This window comes from Amblyomma mixtum, chromosome 5 (assembly GCF_055824585.1).
Source record: "Amblyomma mixtum isolate Tamu chromosome 5, ASM5582458v1, whole genome shotgun sequence".
Taxonomy (NCBI): domain Eukaryota; kingdom Metazoa; phylum Arthropoda; class Arachnida; order Ixodida; family Ixodidae; genus Amblyomma; species Amblyomma mixtum.
This window is the reverse complement of record NC_143016.1, coordinates 24740224-24765828: the sequence shown is the minus strand read 5'-3', so window position 1 is coordinate 24765828 and position 25605 is coordinate 24740224.

Sequence of the window (25605 nt, the reverse complement as noted above, 5' to 3'; positions counted from 1 at the left end):
GTATCATCTATTTCCCCAAATACAACATATTTCCTGTTACCAAACTGTTTGATTAAATCCTTTGCAAGGCAATTAAGAATGAAAACGCCAGCAACAGTTAATTTCTACATCGTCTAGCCAGGTTACAACCAAACACTACTACACGCCAGACACGTCACACGGAGCTCTGGAAAGTAAGGACGTTTCGCACAACATACGGCCTACAAACTATACAGAATAAACTACCCCGGTTACTAAATGATCTAAATCATAAACATATCCAACTTGAAAAGGTGACGTTCAAAACACTCCGCCGGTATTTCAACATGTACTAGGTCACTTCGCTTGCCATTCCTGTTTACTCTGTCACGTTGTTGTTTACCCTTACTGTACCGCTTGTCTGTATTCACTTTGTTTTGAATTTTATTTGAAGCAAAAATGTGCTTAATTTATCTGTTACTTTCGCTAAACTCCTTGCCATCGCACATGAATGTTCCATTGCTTTTGTAAGTGCTTTCTAACTTCATTCTAACACATTTTCTGTATAATTTTATGTAGTTCTTATGAGTGATTGTAATTGCAGATGTTTTCATGTTTTGTTCTATTTTTTTGGATGAGACATGCCGTTTAATTGCGCCTATGATGCTGTCAAGTGTATAGGGGGCCTCCGGCTTTGTCAAGCTGTCGCTTGTGACAGCTTTCACTGCGGGTCTCCCGCGCCATGTATTCATTAGGCGCAAATAAACCATTATTATTATCATTATTATTATTATTATTATTATTATTATTATTATTATTATTATTATTATTATTATTATTATTATTATTATTATTATTATTATTATTATTATTATTATTATTATTATTATTATTATTATTATTATTATTATTATTATTATTATTATTATTATTATTATTATTATTATTATTATTATTATTATTATTATTTATTGTTCTATATTTTAAACCACATTGTTGAATACGAAAATATAAGAATGAGCTCACCTGTGGCGTTCCCGGTCTTATATATCGCATTATAAACTTGCTTCTGAAATAAAAAAAAATTAAAACGCGGGTTTGTTAGATTTCGTTAATTATCGTTTATTTATCGAGCGCTGTCAGGGGCACAATGTCCGCCATGCTGTAGAGCCGAGTCGCACAAACTGCGCTGTCGTATCTCTCATGGCTTTAAAAATAGATTGCAAAACTTTGATTTCGTCGGAAAAGGCAAAATGCAAATGATCCGTGCTAGGTGGCTATCAGCCCACGGCTGACAGCGACCTGAGTAGCCCATTCAATGGCCCGGGTTGAAACGCCCAGGTCTGAGCTGACCAACATGGCCTCCCATTACTCGAGAGTAGGAACTTATATTACAGATTCCGGTGGCGGTTCCTGTAGTCGCCTCCATGTAGTCTCCTGCTTCTTATGTAATGTTTTGTCTGGAGGGAGGAAGATCCTCCTTTCTAGTTTAAAATGATTAGTAATGTCGTGATATGATCCTAGGCCGTCCTTCGGGAAACTCTCAGTAACTATCGCGTCCCCTGCTCGGCTGACGAATACTCCAGCTTTGATGTGCGCCGCTTCCTTAACAGAGTTCCCTGAGTGAGCCGGGACCCATATCAACTCAAAAGTTTTTTGTTCGACCCAATATGTTCATTGCTGCGTGCGAAATTCTGCCGGTCGCATAATTGCGTAGAAACCCGCATTGAAGAATTTGAAGCGCCCGGGGTATATTTCAGAGTAATATTAATAAAAACAAAACGCTAGGTACAAGTACCACTTCATCCTGTTCCCTTATCTCTATTTGTCCGTGTTTGAGAAGCGCTGTTGGCAAACAAATTCGGCAAAAAAAAAAAATCATTCGTTGAAGTGGTGAATGGCTGCGCTCGCTGCTACCGCCTTTTTTGGAGAAGTGGGAGGAAATGTCGTGATGGTAGACAGCACATTTTAATCTAATTTTTATTCTAATAAAATTCATCTCTATTTCTTATTTTGTTTCCCTAAAGTTGTATTTTTCTACGTTCAAATCTTTGCGTCTCTCAGACCAGCAGTTGACAGTTCATTTGGTAGGACCTGAAGCTCTGCCACACACAGCTGCAATCAAACAAGAGCAGAAAATGAAAAGCACAGTTGCGTCAGGAGCTCGACTTCGTGATTGCAGTTAACATAAGCTACCAAATAGTTCCGAGGCGATACACAGCATGATGATACGATGTCCTGAGCGAAGGCTTAACATACACCTCAGACTCGATCGTCAGTCAATAAGCGAAGCGAAGAAAGAGACGTGTCAGGAATAAATATTGCGCTGTAATTACATTCTGGCTTGGTAAAATTGTTAAAAGAGAGCTGTGCTGCCTTTTGCGGCTTATGATGATTCGATGCACATTAACGTACTAACGTTTTGTCAGACCGGCCTTTTTACTAGGCAGACATCTTGTGCTGCTAGAATTCTGAGCACACAGATGCCAGTTGGCGATTACGCTGCGTTCCCTGCCAATAAATGTGCTTTGTTTTCTACTGAAGGAATGTCAAGATATGCTTCGCCAAGCAGGCACTGAATTTCCATCGATCTTTATGCATGTGCACTCTTTAACATTTGAAATATACCGGGGTAAGATATTCCTTTTGGAAGAATGAATTTTCTTTCCTCACATAGCTACTCTTGGCACTTCGGAGGTATACTACAATAGCTTCATCATAAAAGATTTAGTTTAGTTTAGTTTAGTTTATGGGGTTTAACGTCCCAAAGCGACTAAGGCTATGAGAGACGCCGTAGTGGAGGGCTCCGGAAATTTCGACCACCTGGGGTTCTTTAACGTGCACTGACATCGCACAGTACACGGGCCTCTAGAATTTCTCCTCCAAAGAAATTCTAGCCGCTGCGGCCAGGATCGAACCCGCATCTTTTGGGTCAGCAGCCGAGCGTGCACCATAGCCGCTGAGCCATCGCGGCAGCATAAAAGATTTCCAGATAACGAAAATTTTGAGATGTCACCTGCGTATAGTCAAGCGATCCACTCTTGATCACTGTATGTCATCTAGCCTGGGGGTCTAACTAAGCCTGGGCCTCGTCGAAAGCTCTCGCACTCATTGACACTTTTTCTTTTTGGCGGAGGTGGAACCCAAAATTTTGAATGCACTGGAAACAAATGCCAACATGTCAAAACTGCAACAAGCCGCGTTCAGAGAAATTCAACCGCGCACGAAATGAGCACGCTAATTTTTTTTCGTTGTCCTGTCGACGGATGGGAAGTAGACTCAGAGGTCAAAGAAAAGCGTAACGTGTCGTTATAAAACAACCAGGACTACTGCAGGACGTTTATCTTTCCAAGAAAGCCACAGGAATCACCAGGAGGGGTGCGGTGGGTTATTCGATGCCCTATCGTCAAAGACTTGTTTTCGAGCGACTTCACTATGCGTACGGCTAGTCAGCCCTACTGGCCAAATATTTTATTGTTTTATTTGTCCTGAATGCACTCCTTTTTTCCTAAATTTTCTCCAATAAAGCTTCTTTTTGGGCTAGTTGGTGCATTTTGAACACAAGAAAAGCAGCAGCGCCAAAGCAAGCAACCACAGACTAAGAAAGGAGAACGCACAAGCGCTATGAAGTGAATTTTATTAAAGGAAGGCACAGCTTAAATAAGGCTAGGAACAGAGGTTGCTCGCCTTCCTCCTCTTCGCCTCTGTTCCTCGCCTTATTTAGGCTGTGCCTTCCTTGAATAAAATTCAGTTGTTAGTCAGCGCTTGTGTCTTCTCTTTTCTTCGTCTGTGGTTGCATGCTTTGGCGCTGTTGCTTTTCTTATGTACTGAATTTCCTGTTACAGGCATTTTTTCGATGTGCGCAATTTCGACTGTAATACGCGTATCCTTTCTTATTGATGAGGGCCAGTCTGCGCTCTACCGAAATGGAAGAAAGATTAATCTCGCGTATCTGCCATAGCTTTGTTGCCACTGTGACAGACACTGGCTTAGTTAAAAACATGGAACTAGAGCTATTCTGCCTATGGCAATAAAGAGTACTTTTAAACTAAGACGTGTTCATGGTTTAAACTGGTGTAAAGTGGGACAACAGGCTCACATAGTATTTTATCCGAGGCTATAGAGCAAAACTATCTCTACTTTCACACAGCATGAAGGTACATCCGGGCGAACGTTGTTTCGGGCAATCCTTCCCTTTAACTGAGCACGAGGCTTTAAGGAAGGTGCGTCTCAAAATGTCTCAGAAGTGCAGTATGCCTTTGTATAGTGCTGGATAAGATCTCCTCTTCACGATGTCTAAACACAAGACGGAACGTGTAAAGCCGAGTACACAAGAAAAAAACAGTTGACACTGTATTGACGAGGAAGTAAGTTAAAGCCTTACAACGGAACGCTTTCAGTGCTGGCGGACTGAAAGCGGCGACTACGGGCGCGATAGCCCGGGGTTTTTTGGGGCCCATTCAATCATACCTTCCCCCAGAAATAGAGCGTCCTCGGAGGCTCTTCTTGAAAACACGCTGCCGGGGGCACGCTCAGAAAGGACGCGATAAATGAAGCCCTCCGGCACAACCGGTTGTTGCCCAGCGACAGAGGTATTTACAGAGAAAAAACGCAGGTCCTTAAAAAGTGCGATTGATACGAGCGGATGAACATTTTCGACCAGGCGCATCAAAAGGGAAATAACATTTTAGAGGAATCTCTGTGAAGGTTTTTTCACCTCTTCGAAGTGCCGTTATTTCACAGCCGAAGGGAACAAATTTAAAGCACAGCCATGGTCATTAGCTTGAAAGTGGTCACTTCTTTTCAAGCATTTGTTGTTTTATTTTGTTCTTCAATGTGGCCGTCTTTTCATCATCATCATTATGAGCCTGGCTACGCCTACTGCACTGCAAAGGCCTCTCCCATATCTCTTCAATGAACCCTGTCCTGTGCCTGCTGAGGCCACCCTATCCCACCTAACTTCATAGTCTCATCCACAAATCTAACTTTCTGCCATCCCCTGCTACGCTTGCCTTCTCTTGGAATCCAGTCCGTTACTTAAGGACCATCGATTATCTTGCCTTCGCACTACAAGCTCTACCCAAGCCCACTTTTTTCTCTTGATTTCGACTAGGATGTCATTAACCCGCGCTTGATTCCTCCCCCACTTTGCCCTCTTCCGGTCTGTTAACGTTACACCTATCATTCTTCTTTGCATACCTCTCTGCGCTGTCCTTAAGTTGAACCCTTTTCGTAAGCCTCCACATTTCTGCCACATAGGTGCACCTGCATATAGCTGTTATATACTTTTCTCTTAAGAGATATTTCACCGGGACCTAACTTACGTCCCGTCCGTTCTGTGAAGCTGTATTAGGGCATGAACTTTAACCTTTGGAGGGAGAAAACTAAAGGGATAATACCGAATTTTACATCTGAGCAAGGCACGAAGAATGCAGTGTGCACAATTCTTCGCCACGCCGGCAGAATGAAAAGAGGAGGCGCAAACAAAGCGATGAGAGGGGAAGCACGGAATGCAATCGTGCGAGCAGAGATTTTATGCACTTTGGTCTCGAAGCTATTGCCATTGGATTATTTATTCGAAACAGTGTAGAAGCATTTTTTTTTCACTTACTCCTAGATTAAGGGCAGGTAAAACCTAAGAGTCTTCTTGTCACGCAAAAGAGCCAGAAGTAAATGAACTAAAGTGCTAACGAGGCTGCAGCTGGACAAATCGTCCGCAGGGTTGGAGACCAACCTTTTCTTAACGCTTTTAGCGATTTCACATTACAGTGAGAGAGCAACAAAGAAATCTCAAGTGGGTCACCATGAATCGAAACTAACTTGTAAAGTTTATTTTTCGGCTTATCCTTCAATTTATCATCAAGTCTGGCGTTAGGAGTCCATGATTAATTTGATGTACATCATCAGATCAGCCTGGTAAGAGCGGCCGGGGGAGCTCACAACTATGGCGGTATTCTTAGCGGCTATAGCCTTGAGATGGAACTGTAGCTCACGAGAGCAAATTAAGTTAAAATACGCGACTCAGTTTCGCAAGCCAATAATGTATTTCCCCTTTTACACCGTGACTAACCTCAGAGTAAACGCAAATGAAAAACAAGCGACCATAAGCAAGTATATTCACATCTGTTCTATCAAAACATCTGGTCAGTAAACAGCACCGCGTGAAAACATCCTGGAATTTCAGCCCTAAATGTGAAGAAGAAAGCGCGATAAAAGGAACACACTTCGACAGCATTGAGAACATTCGCGTTAAAAGGCTCCACATGAAATGGTACTACTGATTATTTGGTATCTTTGTAGACTGTAAAAGAAGTAACGCTAAAAAAAATATGCACTTTTTCTTCAACCCTCTAGCTTCTGTAATACGGCACCTTGAGAATTCCCAACGGGGACCGTGTCATTTTAATTGCAAATGATATTGCCACACTAATGAGCCTTTTGAACGCGCCCTGTGTTGGCGGCTCAGCTCTTAAAGAAACAGCGACTACACCAACAGGAAAAAGCTTTCACGCACCGTTATCTCCGCGCATTGATATGCAGGGAGCTGATCGGTCGATGTAGATCCGCAGTTTAGCACTTCCGTTTCGCTTATACCAGTGCTTCGCAGTTGAAAGTGTGCCTGTTGCCGTTTGAAGAAGGAAATGGCTGTGTGCCAGCAAAATTCACTGTCTGAATCCACGCTTTGGGAACGAATAATTTTCCCGAAGACTCCTAACAAGCTTGCTTCCTCGTTTTGGACATACATTTAAGAAATGCGAGCAATTACGGACCTGACCTTCAAGAGACCTCTGTGCGAATTATTGCAAAAAAAAACAACAAAAAACATCTGTATTTGCGTCTTGTCCTTAGGCGGAAAAAGTTTGATAGTTAAGCATCCCCAGCCAATCTACCCGAAAGGGATCACTGTCTCGCCCATTGATACTACCGCTCGCTGACTGGCGAGAAGTTGATCCTGTGATTATAGCGAGCGCACCTCATTTCCCTTTCACCTGCATTTAACTTACTAGAATCCTGAAACGCAGCCAACTACTTATGTGCGCTCAAATAGTTTTATGTGGTTATGGCTGGAAAAAAGTAGAACCAATGCTGCATGAAATTGACAACGGCGTGTTTCTGCATATGGTGCGATTTTGAAATTTGTGTTTCAAATGAACGATTGCTTAGAGCACGCCATCGCAGTAGTACAGATTTAGTGCTAAAAATTATTTATCCATGGGCAACACCTGAAGAATCTGAAATGAACGCTCTAGATTTAACGACACACTGCCACAGCCCCAAATGTTCTGCGCCGCATCAGTTTTCCAGAATTCAAGCGACTTGCTGTGACGTGTTGCGAAGGGCCTAATATTTTAGTGCACTTGCCCAGCTAAGTCTTTATGAACGAAAAATAAACTTTATTTTAAAAAGAAGACAAACCTTACATTCCTTGCAATTCCTACTTGATTTGAAAATGAAACAATCTGCCTCAGACATGACCCGAAAAGCGTTTTTTTTTTCCAGTGAGAATTCATGCAAAAATGAATCTGTGGTATCAGACATAATATACGTAAAGTTACCCTCGTTAGACAGGAGGAAACCGCCGCAGCATTACATTATTTCTCATATCCAGGTTATATTCCGAGCTTCCTGCGTTATAAGCGCCGTACATACAGTAATTTCCGGTATACTGTTCACAGTACACAATTTTTGCTGAAAACGTTTTACTAAACTCTCCTCATCCGGCACATAGTCCCCACTCAGTACAGAGAGGAGCGCTGAGCATTTCATACTACATTTGGCGATGTTGAAATAGACACAGTTACGTTTAGGCGCAGTTATATTTATGTTTAGTAAGCGCGATGTTGAAACGCAGGCACAGTCCGCACCTTTAGATACTCCGCAAAATCTAAAATTTGAGCCTTAAACGCGACAGCTTGCGGGCTGTCTAGCAAAATTTACGGTATTTCCAAAGACGGAGGACTACCAGATGTTCGCTGTCCGTCTAAAGCATTTACACACGGTTGTTTGCGGCTACACGGTTTGTGCCCCTTTCCTGAACTTCTAAGGGCATTCCACTACAGCTGTCCAAGGCTTTTATTCCTGAGCGGCTCCTGCCATTGAAGCGACGAACTCACGGAGTTTTGTGCTTGAAACATGCCCACAGTAAGCTGAAATGTTTACCATCGTCTAGGTGGGCTCTCAAAGACTGCATTCAAGACGTTGCCTATGCCCCTTCGCTCTGCTTGTTAAGAAAAGAAATGATGCCTTGTAAAAATTCCGAAATTCTCGCAGAATTCTTTCAGCCCACTTCGGGTGGGCTGAAAGAGGGCACCCGCCTCCGCCTACCTTCCTTCTCCACCTTTTCAGACAAGTCAAACAAACTTTGTGAAATGGGCTGATATGAATTGTTGCTTCGTCTCCTCTGGTTCAGAAGATTTGAATCAGATATGGAAGACTTCACTGCGTGCGTCTTAAACGTTAGAAAGCAGAATTTTATTGCTTGACTGACCGGAAGGGCACCGCCGTTTACCATTCATAATTGTATTTCCTTTCGCGGTGGGGCGGTTGTGATTGTACGCGTTTTTGCAAGGACTTGATTGGTGTCACAGCTCGAAAGAAACCCTTAAATGCAGCCTCTGGTGCTGAAAAGCTTTGCTCTTGGAGCGAAATACTGTAACGTAGCGTTCACTGTAGGCACGCGGTCACCGGTACGCCCTTTCCTGTTACCATTCACCATTTACGTTCAGTAAGTGCGTGGTTTTCGGCTGTGCTCTTTCTGAACATGAAAGGGGATCTTTTCAGATAACGAGTATACCTGGTAGCGAATAGTCTGGAGTGCCGTAGCAACTCCCGTTCGTGGCTGAGGCCATTCATGGGTGGTATCGTAGCGGTCATCGAGAACGGTCAAGGTAACTCGCAGTGTGCGATGAACCGAAAACGAGAAGGTCGCGTTCCAGTGGTGGTAAACAGCACTGATGGAAACACTGATGAAATACAGACCATGCCGGTAGTTATAAAAGAGAGTGCATAAACTCACGTACACTCAACGGATTGGATTAGCTTGGTTTCATCATCATCATCAGCCTGACTGCGCCCACTTAAGGACAAATGCCTCTCCCATACCTGTACAATTAACCCCATCAAGTGGCAACCGGGGCACTTTAGCCCCGCAAACTTCTTGATGCCATACACCCACCTAACTTTCAGCTGTTCCCTGCTGCGCTTGCCTTCTCTTGTATGGTGCAGTATGGTGTTGTATGGTATGGTATGGTATGGTACGGTATGGTATGGTATGGTATGGTATGGTATGGTATGGTATGGTATGGTATGGTATGGTATGGTATGGTATGGTATGGTATGGTATGGTATGGTATGGTATGGTGTTATATAAAGGGACAAACCAGAGGTCGGAAGGTACAGGAATAGCTGGTAAGTAACTCTGTGCCCAAGAGAACAAGAAGAGAAAGTGTAAGAAAAGTTACATGTGTTGTGCGCATTGCAGTTTTCCATTTGACGGGTCCTTTCGCCACAGAAGTTCATTAGCGAGCGCACATTTTTTCTCGAATCTGTTTGAGATTCATACAGTGTGTGGAAAGCCCGCAGTTGCCGCCTGCTAATATTCCACGTCAGGACATGGTTTTGTTTTACATGTTGCCCGATATGTAATTTCCTCTGAGAAGAATGGCGCGGCAGGGAAAGACGAAGACGAAAGAGTGAAAACACACACACAATCGCCTTCAACGAACTCTGATGAAGTGCGCAATTTAGGCTCGTGCTCTTAATCAAAGTTATAGCAGTTCTATACTTGCTTGCTGCGCAGCTGCAAAATGCAAATCATCAGTCAATGAAAACTTTCTAGATGAAATAATAAAATATACATTGTATAACTTCATAGGTGGACTCAAAAACATATTTGGAACGAAGGCTCTACCTCACGACTAAAGCTACAAATGCCGGGTCATCGCTGAAGCCTTGACCTTGACCTTGGCCTGGAATAAATAAAAAAAAATATTGCCTCGATTAAGATTCGGAGCCGTGGAGGCGCAAATAGAGAAGTTTCGCTGGCCACCTCACGCGAGCATTGTGCTATCGCCACCGCCGATCACGTGTTAAACAGCAGCACACTTTTGCGCTGTGCATTGCACATCGTCGCCTTCGTCGACTTCTAACTTCGGCGCGAACATATCTGATCAGCTGAACCTTGATCAGAGCTTAACCTGAGTCTAATATCGTCGCCAGGGCTGCTGACGACCCAACAAAGCAAAACCATGAGCCAATCAGGCTAAAAACATTATTTCGCACGTCTGATCTGTTTAGCTATGTTAAAACCCTTCTATTTTCTTTCCACTACTCTTTTCTCAGACTACTTTTCAGATGTCATAGAAAAATCCATCCACAACCTATAATGTTTACGCGGTAGTTCTGAAACTTAGGGCATGTTTAATCGGATTACTGCTTAAACAGCGGTATTCAAAGGCACCGGCAATCAGCCGATGCTTGCCGACAGCGGTGGTGTGCGTTGCCGCTCAAGTGGTCGATTGCAACTCTCCCGGCAGACTGACCTCTCACATCATAGGCAAGAAACCTTGAATACATGATGCGTGCGACGTTAAATATACCGCAACGTTGTGCGCTGAGAAGAAACATTCTTAGCCGTGTACCATGCTCGCCTGACGCGCACCTGTGGCTAATGAGACGCCCACGCGCCGGGCAACAAATGAACGCAAGAGCGTCCGACGCGGTGCATGCTAAATATAGTGCCCGGCCCGAAGTTAGTTGTTGCGTGCACGGGCATAAAGACTCAGTTTATGCTTCGGATAGCGCGTAGAGATGCGATCTAGCGTGTGGCTCAACCGCACACGCGTGGTAAATTTGCAGCCACCCGCGCGCGGGCGGACTTTTCTTTCTAAAAGTCGCTCGATCAATGGCGCGCTCCCGACGCGAGCGGCGGCCGATCGTGAGTCCCGGACGCGCGTCAATATAGCGCTGGTTGCGAGGCGAACTTGATATATGGCGTTCGATTATGTCATTTTTCTCGCTGCAGCTGCTCGGAGACATTAGGCCACGCAAGGAGACTGCGTCCGGGCCGCGCCTCGATCGACGTCTCGCATGGACGAGATGTGTGCAGTCGCGCAGCGGAGCCACTGTGCGTTGTGCTTGCGTGCGAACCTGCGGCTATTTGTCATGAGAAGTTGCAGCGCACGGCGCGCCGCATCACGTACAGAGTGACGGACGTAGAGGCTAGTCTGCGCCGCATAGCGCGTCAGGCTCTGTAATAAAACATGTCAGATGAGCGCGTACAGGGCGGTGTGGTGCAACACAAAAGGACCATTAGTTTGAGGGCATTCGTGAAACAAAAGCATGCTTTTAACTCGTCTAAGAAAAGCGGGTATCTCAGTCTTGCAATGCGCCATACTCCACCTCAGGGACAGAAGTTGTAACTGGTACGAGTTTTTCCGTGAGTGAACATCATAGTGCACGTATTGCGCCTTCAAGTGCACACACTGTCTTGTTGATGTTTCGGAAGCTAACACTGAAGCAGTGCGCTGGTTCTTCTGGAGCAGTAGGTGTGCGGGCAGCAGTTGATACTTCGCAGTGCGGAGTTTCATGCTTCCACGAGTAACTTAGGTGGCCTTTGCGCTTTCGTTTATGTAGGGTTTACAATCGAGGTTTATCAGTGCTGCTTTACTCGCATGTATGTATACTTACCTATCTTCATGACTGTTTCTATTTGGTTCTGTATATGCTGGATATTTTAACAATTCTTTCTTCCTGCATTTTTTTTTCTGTATTCTCCGCTATTTATCATGTACAAAAAACCGAGTCCCGCAGAAGCTACGTTAGTTCCAGACTTCTCTAGGGTGGTGGCTAAAGGACACCTAGTTAGCCGACAGCAAGGCTACGATGGCTTGAGTAATTCTGTATGACTTGAGCCTACATCTGTAAGTGAAGCTTGATTAAAGTTCAGAAAAATAATTAACAAGAACATAAAATAATTTATTCCAACGCGCTTCAAAAAAATTTTAAAGAGAAACGTGTGACATGAAGCGCCAATTTAAATGTCGGTGAACAAAGCACTCAAATCTAACCTCAAAGGCTACAAACAAAAGAATTATAAACTTTTCCCAAGGTTTTAAAACTTAGATTTCACAAGCAAAATCGCAATTAATGAGTAAACCTTTACCAATATCTATGAAAATTCCTCGAGGAAATTTCTGGCGATACCTATCCAAAACAGAAATGCGTCATTTCGTTTTTAACAACCGTAACTTGAGCAGGTAGTAATAATACTTAAATGGCATGCCTTTCTAACGACTGTTTTACTTGGAGTGATGGCACTACACCACAATTAAACGAATAATTCAATACACACTCTTTACCGGACGTAATAATAAGACAGGATTGAGTTATGTTTCATTTTGTCTGATTAAGTCATATCTTTCCTTATAGTATATTGCCTATTTTCTGTTATCTTTTCTGGCGTGTTGACTGTATCGTCTATGTTTTTAATTTGTGTGTTGTAGCAGGGTTTTTCTTTTGGGCCGCTATTTCCATTGCGCTTCTTTTTCCTTATGCGAAAATACGTAGCCGGCACCGCAGTCAAACGCTAAAATCTCCTTTTATGTTCATGTCAGAAAAAAGAAATGTCATCTCTGATGCACCATCTCGTGACAGGAAGTATACGAATGTAACATAAGCAACAAGCTAAGTTTGTCGTAGCAAGCTGCTGAGCAAAATATTTCACTAGTACCTGTTGCAAAATATTTGAACACATATTAATAAACGCTTGATTTAGTTCGCAGAAGCGAACGGGATCCTGGGAAACCAGCAGCATGGTTGTCAACGCGGATATCCCATTATTACCATGTGAACTGAAAATATGCGCGAGATTGCCAAATGTATTGACGAAAAAAATAAATGGATATATCATCACCGCATTAGGAACGCATTTGGAAAAATGCTTCACTGCAAGCTGAATTGAAAGCTGCCCAGTATATTTAGGAAAACTATGATAGTAAAATCAGCAATGCATATCGCTGGGAACGCAGATTGTTTCTCTTATTACAGTACGTAGCAAGTTCAGTTTGAGACGTTAACAATCAGGTGTTCCACAGGGGTCTGCGATAGGGTCGTTTCTTTTTCCTTTGCATGTCAGCGCCTTGAGCGTCAGCTTTCCCCAGAGAAAACGCTTTAGGATTAGGAAGACGAAATTAATGCTCATTATAATGTACGATCTCGTTATGATCAGAACAGGCTGTATGATCATATGGATATAATCAATAAGTGGGGCTAAAGGCGGCAAAATTACATGAATGCAGCGACGATCGTTTGTATCCGTGTGACGTGCACATCACACCCTCTTGTTTTATCTTGAAAATTGGTGATGTCATGCTAAAACAACACCTAGCGAAGTTAATTGGGCTTGTGTCTCAGACTCGATCTGAACTGACGAGCACGGGTAGGCAAAGGTTGTGTTAAGACAATTAGGAAGCCTCGAGCGCACCAAAAGAAGCTGTCTGACTCTACTGCATATGCGAAACTGACTGCGCACGAAATGGGAGTCCGGTCATTGCTTACTTACGCTAGTTTTATTATGAAGGCATATACTAGGACGGAAATTTTGAAATGGTGAGGTGCGCAGCGGAAAACTCTTAGGTTCATTTTAAATGCTTACATCAAAATGCGGCCAGCTTGAGAACGTCGAAAAAACTCTCAACTAAGGATCGTATAGAGAAAAATAGAACACAATAAAATAGTTTTCTTCTTTTAGATTTCGTCCCTACTACAGCGTAAACCTAGAAAAATACATTACAGCAGACAGCTCCACCCAGTCAAGAACTAAGCATGCCAAACTTTATTAAACCGCTGAGTTTCAAGACCGATTCTTTTCGGTACTCTCTTCTCGTGAGCACAACAGATGAGTCGAACAAACTACTTAATAAAGTTATGAGTTATGAAGCCAAATGCTTTGAAGCTGCACAATAAAATATGTTAACAGTTCATAAACTGTTTTGAATATTAGTCTTGGTATTTGTCTTCGTTTAAGTATTGTATGTACGTTGCTTCTCTGTCTCTTGTCGAGCAGTTTTTTATTACAATGCGTGTATTTTTGTTACTTCAGCTATGCGCTTGGTTTCCCCTTTTCAAGTGTTCAGCTGAGAGTGATGATCGGTGCACTTTTCGAAGATTAGTGTTCGCATTCGGAATAGCACTCGAAATAGTTTACGTCCAATTCTGTGTTATGTGTTACGTGCCAGCTAGAATTTAAGTGTTCAAATATTTCAATTTTTTTTGTCTTATTACACGTGAGGAAGTTTCAAGGCTATGTATGTCTGCAAAACTGCAATTCCGGACATCGGCTATGCCAACAATATGAATAAGTAAATGTTATTTTATAAAAAAATTACTTTACTCCATTATCATTTCTTGTTACGTCCTTACTTTTCAAATGATAGTTAATATGTTTCACGGTATGGAGAACTACCACACTCTCAAACTTAAACAGGTTACAATTACATGTAATCCAAAAACGAGCTATAAGAAGCATTGCAAGCATCCCCCGCGACGTTACGACAAAACCCCTTTTTAATGCCTTCCACATAACACCAATACACGAGCCATATATGTCAACTTAATAAAACGATATAGGATAAGTAATACCTGCCGTAATTTTCTTGAAACTTTGTCTCAACTCACACCTAGAGAACACACTCATGCCATAATAAACCGCGATAAATGGTTCATTCCCCAAATACGAACTAACTATGGACGTCAAATGCTCAGCTACCACTTACCATTATTGCTAAATGCTTTGTGTTAGTCTTACAAACCAGTATTTTTGCATCTTACTTCTTTTGCTGTTTTTTACTCTTTTTATCTCTTTTTATTTATTTTTTCCGAGTAAGTTGTGTCTTGCTTATTTTTCCTCAAGCGCAATTGTTTTGTTAGTTGCTGCCAATATATGTAATTAAACAAACCTTGAAACCTTGTACGGGGGCGCAGGCGCCCAATCAAGCTCCAGTGAGAGTTTTTTGTCTGCGCCCCTAACATCTGGATGATGTAAATAAAGATTTGATGCGATTTATGTAAGCAGCTATGCATAAGCATCAAATGCGAGCGCACCAAGTGTTAAGGGGCAGAAGAGTAGATCGGAAAAAGAATCCCTGATAAATATGGCTCTATGTGCGTTTGTCTGAGAGTGCGTGTGCGTGTGTGTGCGTGTACGTGCGTGTTTGTGTGTTTATGTCCGCGTGCGCGCTTTGCATGCATGCCTGCGTGCTGGCCGAGGATCAGAAGCACTGCTGTTTAAATGCCGGGGTTCATAGTTCTTTCCCAACATTCTTGTATTGCGCAAAGTAGAAAGAAAAACTGGAAGCAAATGAGTGACAGATCTGATGGCACGCGGCTGTAACCCTGCTCACATTTCAGCCCAGTTTCCTGAATTGATCACAGCACAGAACCTTCCTTTTATTTGTCTCGTTTTACCCACTCAAGCGCGGCGAGCCGTAGTAAAGAGATTGCCGCATGCATGGCCAGTTACACGAAACATTCATTTAGACGATACAGGGGCTCTGAATGACGTTTCTGAACGGGTTTTGCAGTGTATATGGGCGCCCCTGTAAAGGCAGCAACTCAGAGTTCAAGTCTCAAGGGCCTCTGCAGCCCTAGTTGAGTTTAGATACAGTTGAGACTAATGCGATTCGAGCATTATTCTGGGTTGCACACTCGTATCTAAACCAGCCAAACTGGCGAGCCTCGATAATTCAAGGGAGCTTGCACGAAGTCAAACTTTTATCTCCACGAAAACGCACAGCCATTAAAGCGTCTTCTTCGAAAAGCTGAACAGAGATCTGCCGCCAAATAGAAAGGAAATACAGATGGGGTACGAAGTTCCAGAACTACTCCGAGCATCAAGTGTCCTCGCTACACATCCTTCCGAACTTGTGGATGGGGCGCTTTCGTCACACTGTCGCGTATCTCCGAAGGTTCTTTGTCTCCTGCCGCATTTCGCGTCTACCTGTCTGAGTGAAGCTTAAGTCTCTTCGTCAACCACATGACACTAAAATAGAAAGCAAGATGGAGGTGCCGCAACACTTACATGTAATATTTGTTTTTACATAACACTGACTAAAACCTCGATTCACTGCAGAGCCTTTATTTGACAACAACGCCTTTTTTTAGCGATAGCAAAAGCGAGTGATGACTTCAGCGAGCTGCCTTGCAAACATAGCTCATCCCGTGGAGTTCCTTGCATCTTTTCCCCACTCACCGCTTTTCCATATGAGTAAATTGGGAATATTGATGAATGTCCTCAGACTGCGAGAACCCCAGAAGCTTAGAAAGCGCTGACTTAATTGAACCGAAAGACATAGAGGGAAACAAACTTTACCGGTCTCAAAATGTACTAAGTGGTTGCTTGCAACAATAGAAAACGGAAGGAACAACATGTGCCCGACCGCGGCAATTGCTGTATAGTATCTTAGCAGCGAATATTTATAAAACAAAAAAGAAAAGCTATACATAAAGTCGCGCGCACATAGCATCCTATGAATAATTAATCGTGCGCGTGGCCCATTGTAGTAGGGACCGGTGTGGTGCGCTGGGCCAGACATCGTCAAAAGTAGCACATGCGGAGCGTTCTCGTCACTACGCGCTGTACCTCCCTGTCTTTTCCTTGAGATCCTGATTTATATGCTTTCATATATGCACACCGATAGCAATAATACATGAAACCACTATTGAGCAAAGCAGTATTTTTAGAAAAGCTCTTGCGGGGGTCTTCATCGCACCTGTGAGCCATGCGCCGAGAAATGCGTACATCGATTGCGAATACTTCCGCGGGATGGCGCCACCATTCAAAGAATCGCGCCGTTTTGCTGCGGATTGGGTTACGGAGAAGAAAAATCAAAGAGAGCCGGTGGCGTTGAAGCCTAGAGATAGCGAATAGAGATTGCGACAGAAAGCGTAAATTAGTTTGAAGCGCACATAACGAGCAGGATATTCTCATTTATGAAACAATTTTCCTATTCAGTAAAGAGCATGTTTTGGTGAATAGGAAAACAGTTGTTTGCAACTATGACGAACTGCGGCATGCGTCATGCGAAGCTCATGCACTGAAATGAATATCATCAGGAAGCTGACTGGCTTTGCACAAGCTTTATATTTACTCAACACTTGCACCTTAAACCGGAAAGGAAATGCTTGTGACCGAAGAACAACTAGAAAAGCAGTGCCTCTAAAGCAAAATTCAAAAGCCAGCAAAAAAGTTGCGCATTCATGTAAAAGATATGTTGTGCCCTCAAGAACTCTGGATACACAAATGGAGGTTTGGCGTCTTGGTCTTCATTGAATCTTCAGTGAAAACGGTCTTTACCTAATTCCAGTTCAGACACACCAAAATCACCTATCGTTAAAAGCTGCTCCCTCTTAGGCTCACTGCTCTCAAACATGCATTTCATGCGTGTCTCAGTCAGGAGTCCTCAAGAACTCTTTAATTCAAGGTACAATAACTTTGGCTAGAAAGCGTAATCGGAATAACATAACACAAACGGGGAGACACTTTAAGGATATAAAATTCGTTAGCACATACAACTGGCCAGCTCAAATTTCCAGCAAAGGCATAGAAATGCGGCACTTTGTCAGTGAACGTTCAGGTAGCATCGAAACGTCAGAGCAATGTTATTTCTTGTTTTGTTAAAACGATAATGTACTGTTCTTGATGTCTTGTTTTTGTCTAGTGCTTGTGAAGGGCTGCGTTTAAGCGTTGATATAACATATTTCTAAACCCAGTAAAAAATTTAAACCACATACATGCAAGGTTTGCTCAAATGGTAAAATAACCTTGGCAAGTGAGACTCAATCAATGAACTTTATTCAGCATTTTTTGTCCTGAACAACAGAAAAGAAATGCTAGGGTAGGAGCAAAAAGCCACAAACTCAGTAGCTTGACGAGGCTCCCACCCCTAATTGACAAGGCCAACAGACTGTCACGTTATTACACACACACACACACACACACACACACACACACACACACACACACACACACACACACACACACACACACACACACACACACACACACACACACACACACACACACACACACACACACACACACACACACACACACACACACACACACACATATATATATATATATATATATATATATATATATATATATATATATATATATATAGGACCAGCGAGAAAAAAAAGTATGCAATGGAATGTGCAGTAAGACAGGTGCTATATCTGAAATAGTTTTGGTGTGAGAAATGAACATGTATCTGTGTTAACTCGTCGCAGACTATTTATACATATTAAGATTGCAATTCAACGCACAGAAAATGAAAGAAACATATCTAGCAGAAAAACAAAAAAAATCGCGTCAGCAGCTCCAAAGGGACAAATATAATCGGGTGTACACAAGTTCACATAATAGAAGCAGGAAAATAGACGATGATAAAAAGATACAATATATCCGCAGTACAAAAGCAGTTTGTGTCGGAAAAACATAATGAAACTCATATGTCTTCAAGAAGAAGGTATTTCTGCCACTTGTATTTGCTAAGGTTATGTATATCTATATTTTTATTTTGTAGTAATTTCAAATATGTAGGCATGTGGTACTGCAGCATGTGCCGACCCTGATTAGTGCGGGAAGAAGGTATAGACCAGTGTTCTCTGTTTCTGAATATGTAGGGCACTTCTAAAGGTCGATGTAAATTACATAAGTTGAGGAAAGCTTCGTTGTTAGTTTGAACACTGTGTTTGTACTTCATAACGAGGTTAAGTTTATGTATGTGGTGTATGGGGAGTACATTAAACGAAGCAAAAAGTTCTCTTGTATGGGCGTCATATGAGGCATTTGCTACATGACGAATTGCTTTCTTTTGTAATAGCATCAATTTGGTAAGGTTGGATTGAGTTGTGTCCGTCCATACAAGACTGCAGTAGTTAATATGGGGAGCGAAAATTGAATTATAAAGGATTAACTTAATTTTAGTCGGAAGCATCGTTCTAAACTTACACAGTACGCCACAAGCTCTTGCCAGGTTTCCCGCCACGCGTTCCACGTGGGCATTCCAGTTTAGATGTTGATTGAACGTCACACCCAATGTTTTTATTTCTTTAACGACTTTTATTTGTTCGGAACCGAGTTTTATGTCGATATCTCGACTGATAACCTTCTGTACAGGCCAATTGTGAGAGTGCGAAGCTTATCAACACTTTGAACGGAGTTGGGGTGCAATGAGAGCGACACATGAGCACTACTATATAGATAACGCACGCAACTCATACACTCGCTTTCGAACGGATACCACTCCGTCAAGCTTTCAGAGCCAGCCTAGGGCAGCATATTGCCAAACCATATACCGTAGACGCTCTCAAGCAGACGAAACCTAAAAGTTCAACCTTGAGACTTGCTTTAGGCTGCAAAGCATCTCAGAATTCAACCTAAAAGATAACACACACCCAAGATAACTATAAATGTCTTGCGGCCAGTTAGTTGCTGGTTAGAAAAAAACTGGAGAAATAATTGACTCCGAGTAAGAGATCAAACTGTTATTTAGGCTGAAAAGCATTTCAGAATGCAACCTGAAAGGCGATACATTCCCATGGCAAATTACAAATGATTCTCTTGCTGCTAATTCTTGGTTAAAAAAAACAAAGTCCAGAAGATTCTTACTTCAAGGAAGGAGACGCTAACCCCTATCCACGCGTTCAAAAACGCAGAGCTAATTGATTGCGCCACTGAAGCGATTGAAATAAGCGGTTTAATTGGGTTCTCCTTGACAGATTGTTCTAGGCGCCGCCTGCTCTAATGCTCCTACTGGATACGGCTTGGCGGTACGCAGACGGGAAGTGTGTCTCATAAGTGATAGTTGCAGATGGGCAGTAAGAAAATTTTTCTGCTGAAATTACCGGGCTTTGCATGCTATCTATGGCGGGCACCATCTGAGAGATTTATGGCAAAATTCTGGTAGTATTAAATTACAACTTTTCAACGAAGAGCTTGAAAGGTGTGGTGCACAGTGCCTAAAATGTGTAACAATGTTATTCTATAGTTATCGTTCTAATAGCATTCAGCGCGCAGCATTAGCATGTTGCCTAGTGTGAGCTTTAAATAAACTTTTTCACCATATTATAACAGCATTTAGAGCATTCCATTGGCATAATACATAAATTGAACTTTACACTAATGTTTACAATACAACGTTTATAGCGTTATTTGCTGATCTTGAAAAACAGCATAAAGCCCAGATGAAATATGTGTCGTTCCTGCGACGTACACAGTAATTTAATGATATTAATTTAAATTTCAGGACTACTTGCGCATGTGAATGTTCAGAGTAAAGCGTGCGCCCTTTGTTGCATTAGCGTTGTCATTGCGATGCTCGAAAGGGCATGGACGTGGCTTTACCCTTACTAGCATCCGCCTTGTTTAAGTTGCCTGGCTTACATACTGCGCCTGTTATATAAAATGCGCCTTGTACAATAAAGTGTGCTGAAATTTTGTATGCAGGTACCGAAACACCTCAAAAGCTTGCTGAGTTTTTTACACCTAATTTTACTATTTCTTTTTTACATGCTTGTTCAGTACGTTTAGCCTAATTTTCTGAATGCGCAAACTAACTTGAGTACTTTCATGAGTTAGCTAGAACAAGCAGTACTTTTTTTAAATGTCATTGCATAGATATATACTGCTTGTTTATTGCCGTTGAAGTCACGGTGGTTCTTAAATATGGAAGCTGTAACTGAAGTCCTCAATCCTTTCGTTGCTACATTTTTTTCTGCATGCTTAAACTCATTGATTTCTTTGCTATTATTTTTTATATATTACAGGCCCGTTAGTGTTTTCAGTAAGAGGATCAAAGTTTTATTTTCATTTATTTATTGAAGATAATACTGTTAGCCCCGTAGAGGCTGTTACAGTAACGGATGAAACTTGAATGCAAGGAATACACTAACAATTTAGCAAGTTTTACAGTACGCATAAAATGCCAAACTGACAACACAAATTTGTAAAATAAAATCGGCACATCCTGATGCCAGGGACCATCCCTATGGTCTTTCTTCCTCATTTATACCCTGAGAATCAACAGAGGTGTTTGTTCACGAAGCAGCATTTCAGTTTGTACGCAGTACGTTTATGCTAACGATGCCTTTATTCGTTTCGCTTTAAGCCATTTTTTACAGCATGCAGTTCTGATTATGGTTAAGCTTAATGTGTTCTCCGCTTTAAAAGTTGCCAAGAGCACACGCGCACTGCAATCAACCACCTTCATGGCGATGACAACGCTCCTCTAATTTGCCCAGGAGCATATGAACCAGGGACATGTGCCTGTCAGGCCTTTGGACTGCCGGAGTCTAAATGCAGCCTCCTTTTCACCGCTCCTGGGTGGCGCGTGCGGTTCCGTTTCCGGTCATAATTCACGCTGCTGTCTCCATTGTTTGTGAAGAAACACAAAGGCACCTAGTGGCACAGTGGGCACATTCGTAAGTGAAAGGAAGCCCGAGACGACTCGGAGTCGTTAACTCTTCCTGGCGCCACGAAAGGCGCTGGCGCTTTGAAGCGTGTCAGAAAACGTCGGGTTGCTCATGCCCGCCACTTCGATTCAGTCCGTTTGCTAACATCGTCAAGGGAGGCGAATACTGCCTTAGGCTTGCTGTAAACACGCCAGTACGGTCGATTGCATCGAGCCAGGACAATGTATGTGAAGCTTGTAATGGAAATTCGATTGAAGCAATCATGACGTTGGAACGAACTTTCTGAAAATAAATCCAGCTACTACCTCATCGCGGGACACATGCATTGTTTGTTGCGATCTAGAAGCGTGATAGTCCTTAAGTGTACTGTAGTCAAACGCAGCTAAACGCACACAAGTTCGATTAACAACGAAAGGATAATAAAACGACACAAAATTCATGCGTGCTTATTGGAGTAATCGCAAGTGGATCCCTCGGAAAATTCGCAAAATATGCCGCTTGGCACCAGCCCAAATTTTTTGTTTGTTTCTTGTGGCACAACTGTTAATGGCTAAGGCCCCTGTATGTTCCACAGGTAGAGCAAACCATTGTTCAAATAGGAAAGGAGAATTTCCTCCCCGCCCTCTGCCCTCTCCTGACTTCTTCGCCGTTTTCTGCTTCCCATTGGACGAGGCTTCATACGTGACGAAGAACCCTCGCGGCTTTCGTTTATCGCCATTAGTGAGCGTAAAAACACCGCGACACATGTGCGCTGTGCGTGACGTAGGCTTTCTGTATTCTTGAAGACGCGCTCGGTTGCAGCCGAGCGCGTCTTATCTTATCGTACGTACGAACACCCTTCTGAAAATGCACCCAGAACAGTCGTGTTTCAAGCAAGCGCTTCAACGCGCCACATGAGATACGAAATGAAGCGGGCGGTAGCGGCGCTTCGCTCACTAATAACGGTCGGGAGGGAAGGGGGGGGGGGGGGGGGGGGGCTACGAGGAGGAAACGGCGAGGAGAGGAGGAGTTTGTGCTACCTTTGAAAAATACAGGGTCGTAGGAGCGATCGCTGAAAGCGATTGCATGATCCTGCTGTGCAATGAGAATCGGTATTCAGGTTTTTGGCGAGGAGCGTGTTCAAGAATGGGCTTTTTCTAAACATGTAATGGTGAACAACGCAGGCAGTGCTAAGGACTTAGGTCGGCAGATGTGATCAGGAAAATCTGTAGATTTAGGGCGGCCGCAACAGTTGCAGCTCAAGATTAACTAGAGGTCAGTGGTTGAGGCCTCTGTCCTGCAATGGACGTTGGTGCGCTGATGTTGATAAGGCTACGCTACATTGCAAATGGGTAACCTGCGATCCGGAGAGGTCGAAAGGAAGGAGAGGGAGATACTTAACGAATGCTCTAATGATTCCCGCGGCAGTCTCTGCTATTAAGATTGCAAAACGCGGATATATCTGATTTACCGCACACATATACGTCACAAACATTGTTGAGCCTATACTTGACGCGGTAGGGTGATGTGTAAAAAACAGCGTAAATACTCTAATATGAATCTTATTTATTTTCTCTTTCTAAATGTTTGTTTGTGGAGCTTGCCTTCCCATGTCACAGCTTTCTAGCTGCCGCGACTACATTCTGCACATTCAGAATAGCGCTTCTAAATTTGGCACTGGCGCCAACAGAGCACAGGGAGTTGGGTCACAGTGCTTTCCATACACGCGTGTGTTAAAGCGCGCCTCTTGTACATTAAATCGCCCCTGGAAGATAAAACATTCGGACAATCTGCACATCTGTGGAGATTCACGCACTCTAATGAAAGTCATTATCTGCGCAGCCTGCCTGAAAGTTCCTTAATGCCTTTGATATAACAACTACTGAAATGCCTTGTGAGTGATGATGCTCGTGGCAAAGTATACGCGCTAGGTCACATATCTCTGACTCAAATTCTGAGCTTAATTAAAGGCCAACTATTAAGATGGTGTAGCAATTTCCGGCAGAAAAAGTGCAAGGCTAATTCCACTAGTTGCTTACAAAAAAGTTCAGTTCAACTGAGCTCAGGCAAATAGCTATTTGGAAGCAGAAGCTTTCTTAAAGAGTGATCAGATCGACTATGGCATCCATATTGGTTTGATCTGATTTATTAGGGTTGCCATTAAAGTTACCCTTAACTGATCGGTGTGACCGCAGGAAAAACTTTAGAAGCTCGATTTTGCCGTGCATGGAAATGCAAGTACAAATACCTTAATTTGAATAACGAATGTTTGGGGGTGCATCCTAAAACCCTATGACTGTCTTGACAGAAGGATGCACTCCTGCATACAGAAAAAGCAGCAGCAACAGAGCACTGACAGTACAGCAACAAAAACAAAAGGACTGTCGTTCATAGCTAGATATTCCCTTGAGAGATTTAAATGATGGATGACGGTATAAATAACGCGAAAAAATATGCAAACACTGGAAATGCGAAACAAATAACAATAATAAATAATAATAGCAAAAACTTCAAAGAAAGGACGCAGCTGGCGAAACTGCATAATACCCTCAGGACTTATTCCGCAAATTAAGAATGTATGTAATTATGAACCCAAGTATTTCACGGCCGTAATTTATGTGAAAAGATAGCACATACCAGAGGTGCTTTTACCAATGACTACTTTTGGCTGTAATTTAGCTAGATCACCCCAGAAAGTGTTTTTATTTTTCCGTTTACTTTCATAACGTTCATTTAGCAATAAATTATATAGGTCATTAAATGGTGTTATTTTCAATTATGTTAAAATATCTATAGTTTGAGTGCTTTAAACGGGGCATTTGCAATAATGCGATCGGGCTTTTTATGCATTTTGTGTAACCTATCCATGTTTGACCGTGTTGCCGTGCCTTATACCAGGTGACAATAGAGAAGATTTGATAAAAATAGTGTGTTAAAAACTAAGTTTGACATTAAAAGGTGATAAAAACGAACTTGAGTTTATTTTTTAGGCATGTTTTTAATAAGATTACCAATACGTAAGTCCCTTGAAAGATTACTCTGCATTATCGCGCCTAGGCATTACTGAGGAATTTATTTCAATGCGTGCGGAGCCCATCGCAAGTATAGGTAATGTTCTAGTATCTTGTTTTATAGTCTGAAAAGTACTGCTCTAGTTTTGTTGCGTTAATTTTCGGCGAATATTGGGTACTTCATGCGACCAATTTGCGCGGAGTTTCAAAAGCTTTTTACGCCAATTCAATTTATGTTTTATCTGTAAAAATAATGCTCACGTCATCTGCTTACATGACTCATTCTCTCTATTGTCAATGTTCGCAGTATTATAATGCAGATGCTAAACAGTGTGGGTCCAAGAATACTGCCTTGCGGCACTCCGTAATTTATGTATTTTACGTGTGATGAATAACCGTTGATCACAACCTGTTGCTGGTTGGAAGTGCTCTAATTATAATATTATTAGCGGAAGAAAATTGTTTCAAAAACCATACTGGTCAAGTTTGATAAATAAAATTCTGCGATTTATGGAGCTGAACACTATAAAAATGCACAAAAAATCGTGAAAGTAAGTTTGTTTTCATCAAAGGACCATAAAATAATTTTCGTCGTGGTCAATCATGCTTTCTCGATTGATTTTTTCTTGACGAAACCAAGTTGTTGATGTGATATAAATTTGTGTTTGTTGGTAAATCTAGTAACACGAACTAATAAAATATTTTCAAAACATTTAGAAAAAACTGGCAAGATAGATATAGGTCGGTAGTTAGAAAAATTATTTTCGGCGTCTCCTTTAAAAATTGCTGTAACCTTGGCAATCTGTAGCCTTTTAGGGAAGGTTCCTGTGAAAAACGCCCAATTTATAGTGTATTCTTATATTGGTGCTCGTCTGTGAGATGTGCACTTTGCAGGCAATATCTGGAGATCGTGAGTCCTTACTATTACAATTTTTCATACACTGTAGGGCCGACAGAACTTCACGGGTTGTAACAGGGCCCGAAATACACTTTTGCTGATCTCTTCACTCATGCAGCTTAGAAGACACTAGTCGGAGTGCTTGCCGTCTGCAATGGAGGTGAAGAAATTATTAAAAATATTTGCTAGTTGAAAACCAGAGAGATGAGTGCCATCTATTGTTACTTCATCCGCTACGGGCTTCTGTGTTAAGTTCGGCAAGTTGTTGAGTCGTTTCCAGAC